This window comes from Oncorhynchus mykiss, chromosome 3 (assembly GCF_057628025.1).
Source record: "Oncorhynchus mykiss isolate SJ-2025 chromosome 3, ASM5762802v1, whole genome shotgun sequence".
NCBI classification, from domain to species: Eukaryota; Metazoa; Chordata; class Actinopteri; order Salmoniformes; family Salmonidae; genus Oncorhynchus; species Oncorhynchus mykiss.
Genome location: NC_143024.1, coordinates 4,849,172 through 4,865,888, shown reverse-complemented (window position 1 = coordinate 4,865,888; position 16,717 = coordinate 4,849,172).

Genomic DNA, 16,717 nt, shown 5'->3' with positions numbered 1-16,717 from the left:
AATAAAATATGCAATCTGATTAATTCAAGTGTGTTTGTTGTGTACGAAATGTGTATGCACTATCTACTGTAAAATCGCTCTGGATAACAGACAAAAAAATGAATGTGTGTGAAAGATAGAGATGCTTTGCTCCTGAGCCAGACTTTAAAATGTGCGGATTCGATTAGCCATGGGGCACCAGTCTATGGCCCGTGACTTGAACGGGCAAAAGTAAATGTAATAAATGTTTATAAATGTCTCATGCGCCGACCGTGAAATGCTTATGTACAAGCCCTTTCCCAACAATGCAGGGTTAAAAAGTAAAAACAATGAGCAAAAAAGGTAACAGTAACACTGTGCAGGGGTACCAGGTAGTAATGAGACTATATACAAGGAGTACAGAGTCACTGTGCAGGGGTACCAGGTAGTAATGAGACTATATACAAGGAGTACAGAGTCACTGTGCAGGGGTACCAGGTAGTAATGAGACTATATACAAGGAGTACAGAGTCACTGTGCAGGGGTACCAGGTAGTAATGAGACTATATACAAGGAGTACAGAGTCACTGTGTAGGGGTACCAGGTAGTAATGAGACTATATACAAGGAGTACAGAGTCACTGTGCAGGGGTACCAGATAGTAATGAGACTATATACAAGGAGTACCAGTACAGAGTCAAGGTGCAGGGGTACCAGGTAGTAATGAGACTATATACAAGGAGTACCAGTACAGAGTCAATGCAGGGGTACCAGGTAGTAATGAGACTATATACAAGGAGTACCAGTACAGAGTCACTGTGCAGGGGTACCAGGTAGTAATGAGACTATATACAAGGAGTACAGAGTCACTGTGCAGGGGTACCAGATAGTAATGAGACTATATACAAGGAGTACAGAGTCACTGTGCAGGGGTACCAGGTAGTAATGAGACTATATACAAGGAGTACATAGTCACTGTGCAGGGGTACCAGGTAGTAATGAGACTATATACAAGGAGTACCAGTCACTGTGCAGGGGTACCAGGTAGTAATGAGACTATATACAAGGAGTACCAGTACAGAGTCACTGTGCAGGGTACCAGGTAGTAATGAGACTATATACAAGGAGTACCAGTACAGAGTCACTGTGCAGGGGTACCAGGTAGTAATGAGACTATATACCAGGAGTACAGAGTCACTGTGCAGGGTTACCAGGTAGTAATGAGACTATATACAAGGAGTACCAGTACAGAGTCAATGTGCAGGGGTACCAGGTAGTAATGAGACTATAAACGTCTGCGTGTCACTGCACACGCAGAGAACACCTCTGGGAAACTCTGTACACTCTCATCAGGAATCCCAACAAATGACGGCTTAGTGGAAACCACTAGAGATGGAAACACGGCAGGCCATACACGCTCACCAGCCAAGTTATTCCCAAGGATAACGTCGATACCCTCAATAGGCAAAGGCCCTGCCTAGCCTGGAAACGTTTGTTCTACTTTCTGTTGGGACATCAGTCTGAGGAGGTGAGTAAATCGGCTGTGTACCTCGGTAGGAGATTTGTGTAGGGTAGTGGAACTTGCTACCTGGAGCTATAGCCTTTTCCCCTGATAGGCTTAGCGACGTGTTTCAATTTTGGACATGTTGGGCATGGTTAAATGTTTGTTATTTTTGTGTGGTGTCTGTGGACTGAGCAGTTGTCTCGGGGGCACATCAGTGGCTTGGTGGAATTTGCCAGCATGCTGGGGAGTTCTATTTCCTTGCCAGCGGGCTACAGTGCGTAAATACCCACCGCAAATCTGCATGAAGACTAGGGTTGAGTTATTGTAGGTTTTGGGGAAGCTCCGTATCTCATCTCTCTTCTGTGGTGCTCAGGGTGATTGTCATTTCTCTGGTTGTGGTCTGATGTGCTCAGCAGAGGGGTTGAGCAAGATTATTTACTTATGACTATGGTGTCTCATGTAGACAAGTTCATTCGCTTTCATCAGAGGAACTGTTAGAATTAGGTACTAAAGAACAGCTGTTGAAGATCGCTGAACACTACAAGGTTAAATTATTGAAATTAGTGAAATTCTGTTTCGTTGGAAGTGACTATGAATCGTTGGAAGTGACTATGAATCGTTGGAAGTGACTATGAATCGTTGGAAGTGACTAGGAATCGTTGGAAGTGACTAGGAATCGTTGGGAGTTGTAAAAAATTAAGAAGGACCCTGATGTTCTTTTCGTTGGAGTTTGTAGCTGTTGTGGTCTTTTGTGCCATGTTCCTGAATGTTTACGTGACTGACCATTGGTTGGGGTTGTCATGTTCTATCTTTCCTGTCTGTTCCCTCCTGGTCTTGTGTTCTTCTTTCCTCTTAAATATTGCTTCCTATGCGCAAAGGTTGCTGAGGTCTGGGGAGGAGGAGGTTGGCTGGGGCAGGTGGAGGTGTGAACACATAACCCCTCATTAATTTGGGACGCAGGGGCTGTGTCAATTTGGGACGCAGGGGCTGTGTCAATTTGGGACGCAGGGGCTGTGTCAATTTGGGACGCAGAGGCTGTGTCAATTTGGGACGCAGAGGCTGTGTCAATTTGGGACGCAGAGGCTGTGTCAATTTGGGACGCAGAGGCTGTGTCAATTTGGGACGCAGAGGCTGTGTCAATTTGGGACGCAGAGGCTGGTATGTTGTTCCGGGGTCCTTGTTGGTCCCCGGTTTTATGGGGGGGAATGTGATGACCCTCCCACTCTGTCTGCTGTATTCTGTCTTTGTTCTTGTTTCCTTATTAGGATGCCGGTGGGCGGAGTTGGGAGGGTCGTCAGCTTCATGGGAAACACCTGGGCCAGGTGTCTCCCAGGATAAATAGACCTCTTCCACATTCATGGAGGAGACTCTCTCCATGCAGACACCTTTGTAGATTGTGTTGTGGTTCTTGGTGGCCTTTTGTTTGTTTGCTTTGGCACCTTTCAACACCCTGCATTATCACATTCATGCACGCAAAACTCACTTACACTACTGATTACACACATCATTGTATATTTTCCTTAGTTGCTTTAGTTAATAAATATATATTTTGTTACTCCTTATCTCCACGTTGTCTCCCTTTGTTACGGGCTTTGAGCCGGTTCGTGACAACAAGGAGTACAGAGTCACTGTGCAGGGGTACCAGATAGTAATGAGACTATATACAAGGAGTACAGAGTCACTGTGCAGGGGTACCAGGTAGTAATGAGACTATATACAAGGAGTACAGAGTCACTGTGCAGGGGTACCAGGTAGTAATGAGACTATATACAAGGAGTACCAGTACAGAGTCAATGTGCAGGGGTACCAGGTAGTAATGAGACTATATACAAGGAGTACAGAGTCACTGTGCAGGGGTACCAGGTAGTAATGAGACTATATACAAGGAGTACCAGTACAGAGTCAATGCAGGGGTACCAGGTAGTAATGAGACTATATACCAGGAGTACAGAGTCACTGTGCAGGGGTACCAGGTAGTAATGAGACTATATACAAGGAGTACCAGTACAGAGTCAATGTGCAGGGGTACCAGGTAGTAATGAGACTATATACAAGGAGTACAGAGTCACTGTGCAGGGTTACCAGGTAGTAATGAGACTATATACAAGGAGTACCAGTACAGAGTCACTGTGCAGGGGTACCAGGTAGTAATGAGACTATATACAAGGAGTACAGAGTCACTGTGCAGGGGTACCAGGTAGTAATGAGACTATATACAAGGAGTACAGAGTCACTGTGCAGGGTTACCAGGTAGTAATGAGACTATATACAAGGAGTACCAGTACAGAGTCAATGTGCAGGGGTACCAGGTAGTAATGAGACTATATACAAGGAGTACAGAGTCACTGTGCAGGGGTACCAGATAGTAATGAGACTATATACAAGGAGTACAGAGTCACTGTGCAGGGGTACCAGATAGTAATGAGACTATATACAAGGAGTACCAGTACAGAGTCAATGCAGGGGTACCAGGTAGTAATGAGACTATATACAAGGAGTACAGAGTCACTGTGCAGGGGTACCAGGTAGTAATGAGACTATATACAAGGAGTACAGAGTCACTGTGCAGTGATACCAGGTAGTAATGAGACTATATACAAGGAGTACAGAGTCACTGTGCAGTGATACCAGGTAGTAATGAGACTATATACAAGGAGTACAGAGTCACTGTGCAGTGATACCAGGTAGTAATGAGACTATATACAAGGAGTACAGAGTCACTGTGCAGTGATACCAGGTAGTAATGAGACTATATACAAGGAGTACCAGTACAGAGTCAATGCAGGGGTACCAGGTAGTAATGAGACTATATACAAGGAGTACAGAGTCACTGTGCAGTGATACCAGGTAGTAATGAGACTATATACAAGGAGTACCAGTACAGAGTCAATGCAGGGGTACCAGGTAGTAATGAGACTATATACAAGGAGTACAGAGTCACTGTGCAGGGGTACCAGGTAGTAATGAGACTATATACAAGGAGTACAGAGTCACTGTGCAGGGGTACCAGGTAGTAATGAGACTATATACCAGGAGTACAGAGTCACTGTGCAGTGATACCAGGTAGTAATGAGACTATATACAAGGAGTACCAGTACAGAGTCACTGTGCAGGGGTACCAGATAGTAATGAGACTATATACAAGGAGTACCAGTACAGAGTCAGGGGTACCAGGTAGTAATGAGACTATATACAAGGAGTACAGAGTCACTGTGCAGGGGTACCAGGTAGTAATGAGACTATATACAAGGAGTACAGAGTCACTGTGCAGTGATACCAGGTAGTAATGAGACTATATACAAGGAGTACCAGTACAGAGTCAATGCAGGGGTACCAGGTAGTAATGAGACTATATACAAGGAGTACCAGTACAGAGTCAGGGGTACCAGGTAGTAATGAGACTATATACAAGGAGTACAGAGTCACTGTGCAGTGATACCAGGTAGTAATGAGACTATATACAAGGAGTACCAGTACAGAGTCAATGCAGGGGTACCAGGTAGTAATGAGACTATATACAAGGAGTACAGAGTCACTGTGCAGGGGTACCAGGTAGTAATGAGACTATATACAAGGAGTACAGAGTCACTGTGCAGGGGTACCAGGTAGTAATGAGACTATATACAAGGAGTACCAGTCACTGTGCAGGGGTACCAGGTAGTAATGAGACTATATACAAGGAGTACAGAGTCACTGTGCAGGGGTACCAGGTAGTAATGAGACTATATACCAGAAGTACAGAGTCACTGTGCAGTGATACCAGGTAGTAATGAGACTATATACAAGGAGTACCAGTACAGAGTCACTTCATCGCATGGACAACATATGAACCAGCTAAGTTAACTCCCTAGTTAATTTGAGCCTACTAGACAACATCCAGGATAAATATTGAACTTCAATCGTTTCAGGCCGATGGCACAACATATGCATTTATGGTGAGATCCGAATCACCGTCATATTCATTGACCTGTACAGATAATTAAGTCAAAACCACAAATCCACATCTCAATCGATGGTTTAGAAAAGTGCAGATTTAGCAAACTAGCTACTGTAGCACATCAACATAAGCAGACCAGAAACAGACACATTTTTTTTTCTGACAATGATGACATTTTGCTTAGGACTGTGATTTGATTTGGTGTGAAGCCAAGCCTCCCTTGTGGGGTGGAGTTTTGCTGCGCCAGGACAACCCACAAGTTGAGCTCAACTCAATGCTGATTGGGCGCGCAAAACACGCCCACCCCAAACCAGATTCATAGAATCCTTTAATTCAAAACACCCTACTGCAACAACAACAAAAATATTGGAATGACGTGAAAGGTGAAAACATGTCGGTTAAAGACTGAATCATCAGGAAGTAAAATGGCCAATAGGATTTGAGAGAGACTTGTCAGCATCTGTTGCAGTTGCTGCTCAGCTTTGGCTCATCACGGTTTATTTTCTGCTCCATGGGGTTTGAGGGAGATTAAACTAAATGTTCCAATATCATTTGTGCATGCCAGAGTTTACAGAGCATTGAACGTGGATTTGTCTATCTATTTATTTACAGTTTTCATTAATGTTTTACGCCTCTCTGTATAGCAGCTGAGGGGAAAACTACAAGTCAGAACCCACTGTGAATTTATAAAGGATGAGCTATGTTTTTTTCACGTGAATAATTGAGATATAGGATGGCTGAAAAAGGTTATTTATTCAGGTGAGAGAGGGAGTGGGCCAAAATGACAATATTCCCCCTAATGAGTTCAGACAAAGGTCAAACATTCCAGATGAACGAATTACAGTGCTTCTGTGGATCCCAGCCTCCCCCCACACACCTCCCAGCCTCCCCCCACACACCTGGTTATTGATACAGTAATAGTGGATCCCAGCCTCCCCACACACCTGGTTATTGATACAGTAATAGTGGATCCCAGCCTCCCCACACACCTGGTTATTGATACAGTAATAGTGGATCCCAGCCTCCCCACACACCTGGTTATTGATACAGTAATAGTGGATCCCAGCCTCCCCACACACCTGGTTATTGATACAGTAATAGTGGATCCCAGCCTCCCCACACACCTGGTTATTGATACAGTAATAGTGGATCCCAGCCTCCCCACACACCTGGTTATTGATACAGTAATAGTGGATCCCAGCCTCCCCACACACCTGGTTATTGATACAGTAATAGTGGATCCCAGCCTCCCCACACACCTGGTTATTGATACAGTAATAGTGGATCCAAGCCTCCTACACACCTGGTTATTGATACAGTAATAGTGGATCCCAGCCTCCCCACACACCTGGTTATTGATACAGTAATAGTGGATCCCAGCCTCCCCACACACCTGGTTATTGATACAGTAATAGTGGATCCAAGCCTCCTACACACCTGGTTATTGATACAGTAATAGTGGATCCCAGCCTCCCCACATACCTGGTTATTGATACAGTAATAGTGGATCCCAGCCTCCCCACACACCTGGTTATTGATACAGTAATAGTGGATCCCAGCCTCCCCACACACCTGGTTATTGATACAGCAATAGTGGATCCCAGCCTCCCCACACACCTGGTTATTGATACAGTAATAGTGGATCCCAGCCTCCCCACACACCTGGTTATTGATACAGTAATAGTGGATCCCAGCCCCCCTACACACCTGGTTATTGATACAGTAATAGTGGATCCCAGCCTCCCCACACACCTGGTTATTGATACAGTAATAGTGGATCCCAGCCTCCCCCCACACACCTGGTTATTGATACAGTAATAGTGGATCCCAGCCTCCCCACACACCTGGTTATTGATACAGTAATAGTGGATCCCAGCCTCCCCACACACCTGGTTATTGATACAGTAATAGTGGATCCCAGCCTCCCCACACACCTGGTTATTGATACAGTAATAGTGGATCCCAGCCCCCCTACACACCTGGTTATTGATACAGTAATAGTGGATCCCAGCCTCCCCACACACCTGGTTATTGATACAGTAATAGTGGATCCCAGCCTCCCACACACCTGGTTATTGATACAGTAATAGTGGATCCCAGCCTCCCCACACACCTGGTTATTGATACAGTAATAGTGGATCCCAGCCTCCCCACACACCTGGTTATTGATACAGTAATAGTGGATCCCAGCCTCCTACACACCTGGTTATTGATACAGTAATAGTGGATCCCAGCCTCCCCACACACCTGGTTATTGATACAGTAATAGTGGATCCCAGCCTCCCCACACACCTGGTTATTGATACAGTAATAGTGGATCCCAGCCTCCCCCCACACACCTGGTTATTGATACAGTAATAGTGGATCCCAGCCTCCCCACACACCTGGTTATTGATACAGTAATAGTGGATCCCAGCCCCCCCACACACCTGGTTATTGATACAGTAATAGTGGATCCCAGCCTCCCCACACACCTGGTTATTGATACAGTAATAGTGGATCCCAGCCTCCCCACACACCTGGTTATTGATACAGTAATAGTGGATCCCAGCCTCCCCACACACCTGGTTATTGATACAGTAATAGTGGATCCAAGCCTCCTACACACCTGGTTATTGATACAATAATAGTGGATCCCAGCCTCCCCACACACCTGGTTATTGATACAGTAATAGTGGATCCCAGTCTCCCCACATACCTGGTTATTGATACAGTAATAGTGGATCCCAGCCTCCCCACACACCTGGTTATTGATACAGTAATAGTGGATCCCAGCCTCCCCACACACCTGGTTATTGATACAGCAATAGTGGATCACAGCCTCCCCACACACCTGGTTATTGATACAGCAATAGTGGATCACAGCCTCCCCACACACCTGGTTATTGATACAGCAATAGTGGATCCCAGCCTCCCCACACACCTGGTTATTGATACAGTAATAGTGGATCACAGCCTCCCCACACACCTGGTTATTGATACAGCAATAGTGGATCACAGCCTCCCACACACCTGGTTATTGATCCAGTAGCTCTGTACAAGAGGATCCAGAATGCTGAATGCAACATGGTGACTGAGGCTAAATCCTCGGGTCTCACTAGCTCTGTACAAGAGGATCCAGACTGCTGACTGCAACATGGAGACTGAGGCTAAATCCTCTGGTCTCACTAGCTCTGTACAAGAGGGTCCAGACTGCTGACTGCAACATGGAGACTGAGGCTAAATCCTCTGGTCTCACTAGCTCTGTACAAGAGGGTCCAGACTGCTGACTGCAACATGGAGACTGAGGCTAAATCCTCTTCTTACATTACTGTAACCACAGATGGAGACAGTGAACCTTCACACAGTAACCAATTCTGTAATAGGTATCTTACGACTCCGTACATATTCATGGAGTAATCACAATCACACCAGCTCCTCTGCGGTTGTAAAACAGGATGTCTGAGGGGCTTCGCTAAAGATCTGGTGATTAAAGGGGAGTTTAGCTGTGTTTATTAAACACATATTGCCATGTTCAGGGTGTCAACTTACAGGGTGAGAAATGTACATGTATTCTGTCTTCTTCTGTCTGTTGTAGCCTGCAGAGCCTGACAGACCATCTGTCTGGAGGGAGTTTGGTGCAGATAAACCGGTTGAACCAGACCATCAATCTGTCTGGAGGGAGTTTGGTGCAGATAACCTGATGAACCAGACCACCTGTAGGGAGGGAGTTTGGTGCAGATAACCTGATGAACCAGACCACCTGTAGGGAGGGAGTTTGGTGCAGATAACCTGATGAACCAGACCACCTGTAGGGAGGGAGTTTGGTGCAGATAACCTGATGAACCAGACCACCTGTAGGGAGGGAGTTTGGTGCAGATAACCTGATGAACCAGACCACCTGTAGGGAAGGAGGGAGTTTGGTGCAGATAACCTGATGAACCAGACCACCTGTAGGGAGGGAGTTTGGTGCAGATAACCTGATGAACCAGACCACCTGTAGGGAGGGAGGGAGTTTGGTGCAGATAACCTGATGAACCAGACCACCTGTAGGGAGGGAGTTTGGTGCAGATAACCTGATGAACCAGACCACCTGTAGGGAGGGAGTTTGGTGCAGATAACCTGATGAACCAGACCACCTGTAGGGAGGGAGTTTGGTGCAGATAACCTGATGAACCAGACCACCTGTAGGGAGGGAGTTTGGTGCAGATAACCTGATGAACCAGACCACCTGTAGGGAAGGAGGGAGTTTGGTGCAGATAACCTGATGAACCAGACCACCTGTAGGGAGGGAGTTTGGTGCAGATAACCTGATGAACCAGACCACCTGTAGGGAGGGAGTTTGGTGCAGATAACCTGATGAACCAGACCACCTGTAGGGAGGGAGGGAGTTTGGTGCAGATAACCTGATGAACCAGACCACCTGTAGGGAGGGAGTTTGGTGCAGATAACCTGATGAACCAGACCACCTGTAGGGAGGGAGGGAGTTTGGTGCAGATAACCTGATGAACCAGACCACCTGTAGGGAGGGAGTTTGGTGCAGATAACCTGATGAACCAGACCACCTGTAGGGAAGGAGGGAGTTTGGTGCAGATAACCTGATGAACCAGACCACCTGTAGGGAGGGAGTTTGGTGCAGATAACCTGATGAACCAGACCACCTGTAGGGAGGGAGTTTGGTGCAGATAACCTGATGAACCAGACCACCTGTAGGGAGGGAGGGAGTTTGGTGCAGATAACCTGATCAACCAGACCACCTGTAGGGAGGGAGTTTGGTGCAGATAACCTGATGAACCAGACCACCTGTAGGGAGGGAGTTTGGTGCAGATAACCTGATGAACCAGACCACCTGTAGGGAGGGAGGGAGTTTGGTGCAGATAACCTGATGAACCAGACCACCTGTAGGGAGGGAGTTTGGTGCAGATAAACCGGTTGAACCAGACCATCAATCTGTCTGGAGGGAGTTTGGTGCAGATAACCTGATGAACCAGACCACCTGTAGGGAGGGAGTTTGGTGCAGATAACCTGATGAACCAGACCACCTGTAGGGAGGGAGTTTGGTGCAGATAACCTGATGAACCAGACCACCTGTAGGGAGGGAGTTTGGTGCAGATAACCTGATGAACCAGACCACCTGTAGGGAGGGAGTTTGGTGCAGATAACCTGATGAACCAGACCACCTGTAGGGAAGGAGGGAGTTTGGTGCAGATAACCTGATGAACCAGACCACCTGTAGGGAGGGAGTTTGGTGCAGATAACCTGATGAACCAGACCACCTGTAGGGAGGGAGGGAGTTTGGTGCAGATAACCTGATGAACCAGACCACCTGTAGGGAGGGAGTTTGGTGCAGATAACCTGATGAACCAGACCACCTGTAGGGAGGGAGTTTGGTGCAGATAACCTGATGAACCAGACCACCTGTAGGGAGGGAGTTTGGTGCAGATAACCTGATGAACCAGACCACCTGTAGGGAGGGAGTTTGGTGCAGATAACCTGATGAACCAGACCACCTGTAGGGAAGGAGGGAGTTTGGTGCAGATAACCTGATGAACCAGACCACCTGTAGGGAGGGAGTTTGGTGCAGATAACCTGATGAACCAGACCACCTGTAGGGAGGGAGTTTGGTGCAGATAACCTGATGAACCAGACCACCTGTAGGGAGGGAGGGAGTTTGGTGCAGATAACCTGATGAACCAGACCACCTGTAGGGAGGGAGTTTGGTGCAGATAACCTGATGAACCAGACCACCTGTAGGGAGGGAGGGAGTTTGGTGCAGATAACCTGATGAACCAGACCACCTGTAGGGAGGGAGTTTGGTGCAGATAACCTGATGAACCAGACCACCTGTAGGGAAGGAGGGAGTTTGGTGCAGATAACCTGATGAACCAGACCACCTGTAGGGAGGGAGTTTGGTGCAGATAACCTGATGAACCAGACCACCTGTAGGGAGGGAGTTTGGTGCAGATAACCTGATGAACCAGACCACCTGTAGGGAGGGAGGGAGTTTGGTGCAGATAACCTGATCAACCAGACCACCTGTAGGGAGGGAGTTTGGTGCAGATAACCTGATGAACCAGACCACCTGTAGGGAGGGAGTTTGGTGCAGATAACCTGATGAACCAGACCACCTGTAGGGAGGGAGGGAGTTTGGTGCAGATAACCTGATGAACCAGACCACCTGTAGGGAGGGAGTTTGGTGCAGATAACCAGATGAACCAGACCACCTGTAGGGAGGGAGGGAGTTTGGTGCAGATAACCTGATGAACCAGACCACCTGTAGGGAGGGAGTTTGGTGCAGATAACCTGATGAACCAGACCACCTGTAGGGAGGAAGTTTGGTGCAGATAACCTGATGAACCAGACCACCTGTAGGGAGGGAGGGAGTTTGGTGCAGATAACCTGATGAACCAGACCACCTGTAGGGAGGGAGTTTGGTGCAGATAACCTGATGAACCAGACCACCTGTAGGGAGGGAGTTTGGTGCAGATAACCTGATGAACCAGACCACCTGTAGGGAGGGAGGGAGTTTGGTGCAGATAACCTGATGAACCAGACCACCTGTAGGGAGGGAGTTTGGTGCAGATAACCAGATGAACCAGACCACCTGTAGGGAGGGAGGGAGTTTGGTGCAGATAACCTGATGAACCAGACCACCTGTAGGGAGGGAGTTTGGTGCAGATAACCTGATGAACCAGACCACCTGTAGGGAGGGAGGGAGTTTGGTGCAGATAACCTGATGAACCAGACCACCTGTAAGGAGGGAGTTTGGTGCAGATAACCTGATGAACCAGACCACCTGTAAGGAGGGAGTTTGGTGCAGATAACCTGATGAACCAGACCACCTGTAGGGAGGGAGTTTGGTGGGTCAGGGCTTCTCTATTCTACTGTGGTCAGGGCTTCCCTATTCTACTGTGGTCAGGGCTTCCCTATTCTACTGTGGGTCAGGGCTTCCCTATTCTACTGTGGGTCAGGGCTTCCCTATTCTACTGTGGGTCAGGGCTTCTCTATTATACTGTGGGTCAGGGCTTCCCTATTCTACTGTGGTCAGGGCTTCCCTATTCTACTGTGGTCAGGGCTTCCCTATTCTACTGTGGGTCAGGGCTTCTCTATTCTACTGTGGTCAGGGCTTCTCTATTCTACTGTGGGTCAGGGCTTCTCTATTCTACTGTGGGTCAGGGCTTCCCTATTCTACTGTGGGTCAGGGCTTCTCTATTCTACTGTGGGTCAGGGCTTCTCTATTCTACTGTGGGTCAGGGCTTCCCTATTCTACTGTGGGTCAGGGCTTCTCTATTCTACTGTGGGTCAGGGCTTCCCTATTCTACTGTGGGTCAGGGCTTCTCTATTCTACTGTGGTCAGGGCTTCCCTATTATACTGTGGTCAGGGCTTCCCTATTCTACTGTGGGTCAGTGCTTCCCTATTCTACTGTGGTCAGGGCTTCCCTATTCTACTGTGGTCAGGGCTTCCCTATTCTACTGTGGTCAGGGCTTCCCTATTCTACTGTGGTCAGGGCTTCCCTATTCTACTGTGGTCAGGGCTTCCCTATTATACTGTGGTCAGGGCTTCTCTATTCTACTGTGGGTCAGGGCTTCCCTATTATACTGTGGGTCAGGGCTTCCCTATTCTACTGTGGTCAGGGCTTCCCTATTCTACTGTGGTCAGGGCTTCCCTATTCTACTGTGGTCAGGGCTTCTCTATTCTACTGTGGTCAGGGCTTCCCTATTATACTGTGGTCAGGGCTTCCCTATTCTACTGTGGGTCAGTGCTTCCCTATTCTACTGTGGTCAGGGCTTCCCTATTCTACTGTGGGTCAGTGCTTCCCTATTATACTGTGGGTCAGGGCTTCCCTATTCTACTGTGGGTCAGGGCTTCTCTATTCTACTGTGGTCAGGGCTTCTCTATTCTACTGTGGGTCAGGGCTTCTCTATTCTACTGTGGGTCAGGGCTTCCCTATTCTACTGTGGGTCAGGGCTTCTCTATTCTACTGTGGGTCAGGGCTTCTCTATTCTACTGTGGGTCAGGGCTTCCCTATTCTACTGTGGGTCAGGGCTTCTCTATTCTACTGTGGGTCAGGGCTTCCCTATTCTACTGTGGGTCAGGGCTTCTCTATTCTACTGTGGGTCAGGGCTTCCCTATTCTACTGTGGGTCAGGGCTTCTCTATTCTACTGTGGGTCAGGGCTTCTCTATTCTACTGTGGGTCAGGGCTTCTCTATTCTACTGTGGACCAGGGCTTCCCTATTCTACTGTGGACCAGGGCTTCCCTATTCTACTGTGGTCAGGGCTTCCCTATTCTACTGTGGTCAGGGCTTCCCTATTCTACTGTGGTCAGGGCTTCCCTATTCTACTGTGGTCAGGGCTTCCCTATTCTACTGTGGTCAGGGCTTCTCTATTCTACTGTAGTCAGGGCTTCCCTATTCTACTGTGGTCAGGGCTTCCCTATTCTACTGTGGTCAGGGCTTCCCTATTCTACTGTGGTCAGGGCTTCTCTATTCTACTGTGGGTCAGGGCTTCCCTATTCTACTGTGGTTCAGGGCTTCCCTATTCTACTGTGGGTCAGGGCTTCTCTATTCTACTGTGGGTCAGGGCTTCCCTATTCTACTGTGGGTCAGGGCTTCCCTATTCTACTGTAGGTCAGGGCTTCTCTATTCTACTGTGGTCAGGGCTTCCCTATTCTACTGTGGGTCAGGGCTTCCTTATTCTCCTCTGCATATAGTCTTGCCAAGGGACTCACTAATGAGGAGAGTGAAACAAACCCAAGTTATATCTCTTGCAAATATTCAGAGATGACTCCCGCTTTCCTTAATCCCATGATGCATTTTGCTAACAGCTTCCTAATGCGTTTAATCTTAATTTATTCAATGAGAATCCGAACCCAGTGGAGTTGTCAACCCTCCAGACAGTGGGATACCTTCCTGGAGCTTCTGGTGTGTATGTTAGAGAAGAGACGTCCTCATTAAATCCCCCCCATTGCATGTTGGGTAGTCTGCTCTGGAGCGGATAGAGAGAGAAAGGATGTTTTAGTTCGACCCACGACCATTTAACTGTCATCCTGCAGTAGCTGGCCCACGGCCATTAAACTGTCATCCTGCAGTAGCTGGCCCACATCCATTTAACTGTCATCCTGCAGTAGCTGGCCCACATCCATTTAACTGTCATCCTGCAGTAGCTGGCCCACATCCATTTAACTGTCATCCTGCAGTAGCTGGCCCACATCCATTTAACTGTCATTCTGTAGTAGCTGGCCCACATCCATTAAACTGTCATCCTGCAGTAGCTGACCCACATCCATTTAACTGTCATTCTGTAGTAGCTGGCCCACATCCATTTAACTGTCATCCTGCAGTAGCTGGCCCACATCCATTTAACTGTCATTCTGTAGTAGCTGGCCCACATACATTTAACTGTCATTCTGTAGTAGCTGGCCCACATCCATTAAACTGTCATCCTGCAGTAGCTGACCCACATCCATTTAACTGTCATTCTGTAGTAGCTGGCCCACATCCATTTAACTGTCATTCTGCAGTAGCTGGCCCACATCCATTTAACTGTCATTCTGTAGTAGCTGGCCCACATCCATTTAACTGTCATCCTGCAGGAGCAACAGTACTACTGCGATAAAACTTAACAGAATGGGAGGTTGATGACTAATTCGGTCTGGAGAGGGGTCACGTCTCCCGAACCACATCTGGAGAGGGGTCACGTCTCAAATCTGGAGAGGGGTCCCGTCTCACGAACCACATCTGGAGAGGGGTCATGTCTCACGAACCACATCTGGAGAGGGGTCACGTCTCCCGAACCACCTGGAGAGGGGTCATGTCTCACGAACCACATCTGGAGAATGGTCACATCTCACATCTGGAGAGGGGTCACGTCTCCCGAACCACCTGGAGAGGGGTCATGTCTCACGAACCACATCTGGAGAATGGTCACGTCTCACATCTGGAGAGGGGTCACGTCTCCCGAACCACCTGGAGAGGGGTCATGTCTCACGAACCACATCTGGAGAGGGGTCACGTCTCACGAACCACATCTGGAGAGGGGTCACGTCTCACGTCTCACATCTGGAGAGGGGTCACGTCTCCCGAACCACCTGGAGAGGGGTCACGTCTCCCGAACCACCTGGAGAGGGGTCACGTCTCCCGAACCACCTGGAGAGGGGTCACGTCTCCCGAACCACCTGGAGAGGGGTCACGTCTCACGAACCACCTGGAGAGGGGTCACGTCTCACGAACCACCTGGAGAGGGGTCACGTCTCACGAACCACCTGGAGAGGGGTCACGTCTCACGAACCACCTGGAGAGGGGTCACGTCTCCCAAACCACATCTGCACGATGTGATTATGATCCTGTAATAAGCCTCATCTGGAGAGGGGTGTGATGATGTGATGATGATCCTGTAATAAGCCTGGGCAGATTTGGCGATTTGTGTATCTGGAAGACACCCAATATCAGGGCAGCAGTGAGTCCAGTCCAGAGGTGGGTGGTTGTTGTCAGTGGTACCACTATGGGATCAGCTTGGATAGATAGATGGAAGCTGTCAGTGGTACCACTATGGGATCAGCTTGGATAGATAGATGGTTGTTGTCAGTGGTACCAATATGGGATCAGCTTGGATAGATAGATGGTAGCTGTCAGTGGTACCACTATGGGATCAGCTTGGATAGATAGATGGTTGTTGGCAGTGGTACCACTATGGGATCAGCTTGGATAGATAGATGGTTGTTGTCAGTGGTACCAATATGGGATCAGCTTGGATAGATAGATGGTAGCTGACAGTGGTACCAATATGGGATCAGCTTGGATAGATAGATGGTTGTTGGCAGTGGTACCAATATGGGATCAGCTTGGATAGATAGATGGTTGTTGGCAGTGGTACCACTATGGGATCAGCTTGGATAGATAGATAGATGGTTGTTGTCAGTGGTACCACTATGGGATCAGCTTGGATAGATAGATGGTTGTTGACAGTGGTACCACTATGGGATCAGCTTGGATAGATAGATAGATGGTTGTTGTCAGTGGTAACACTAAGGGATCAGCTTGGATAGATAGATGGTTGTTGGCAGTGGTACCACTATGGGATCAGCTTGGATAGATAGATGGTAGCTGTTATTTACTTGTCTTAACCGATCGCTGCCTCCCTCTGAGACTGATGTTCACAGCTGCTGTTTTGTAATGGGGCTCGGCTGACACGCACGCACACACACACACACACACACACACACAGCGTTATAATTTAGTCTGGCTCGCCCAGTGACGCCCACCGTTTCACCTAACATGCTTGGTATGCTTGGGAATGATCCTCTGCCAATGAGAGCCTGATTTACAAGAGGACGTGAGAG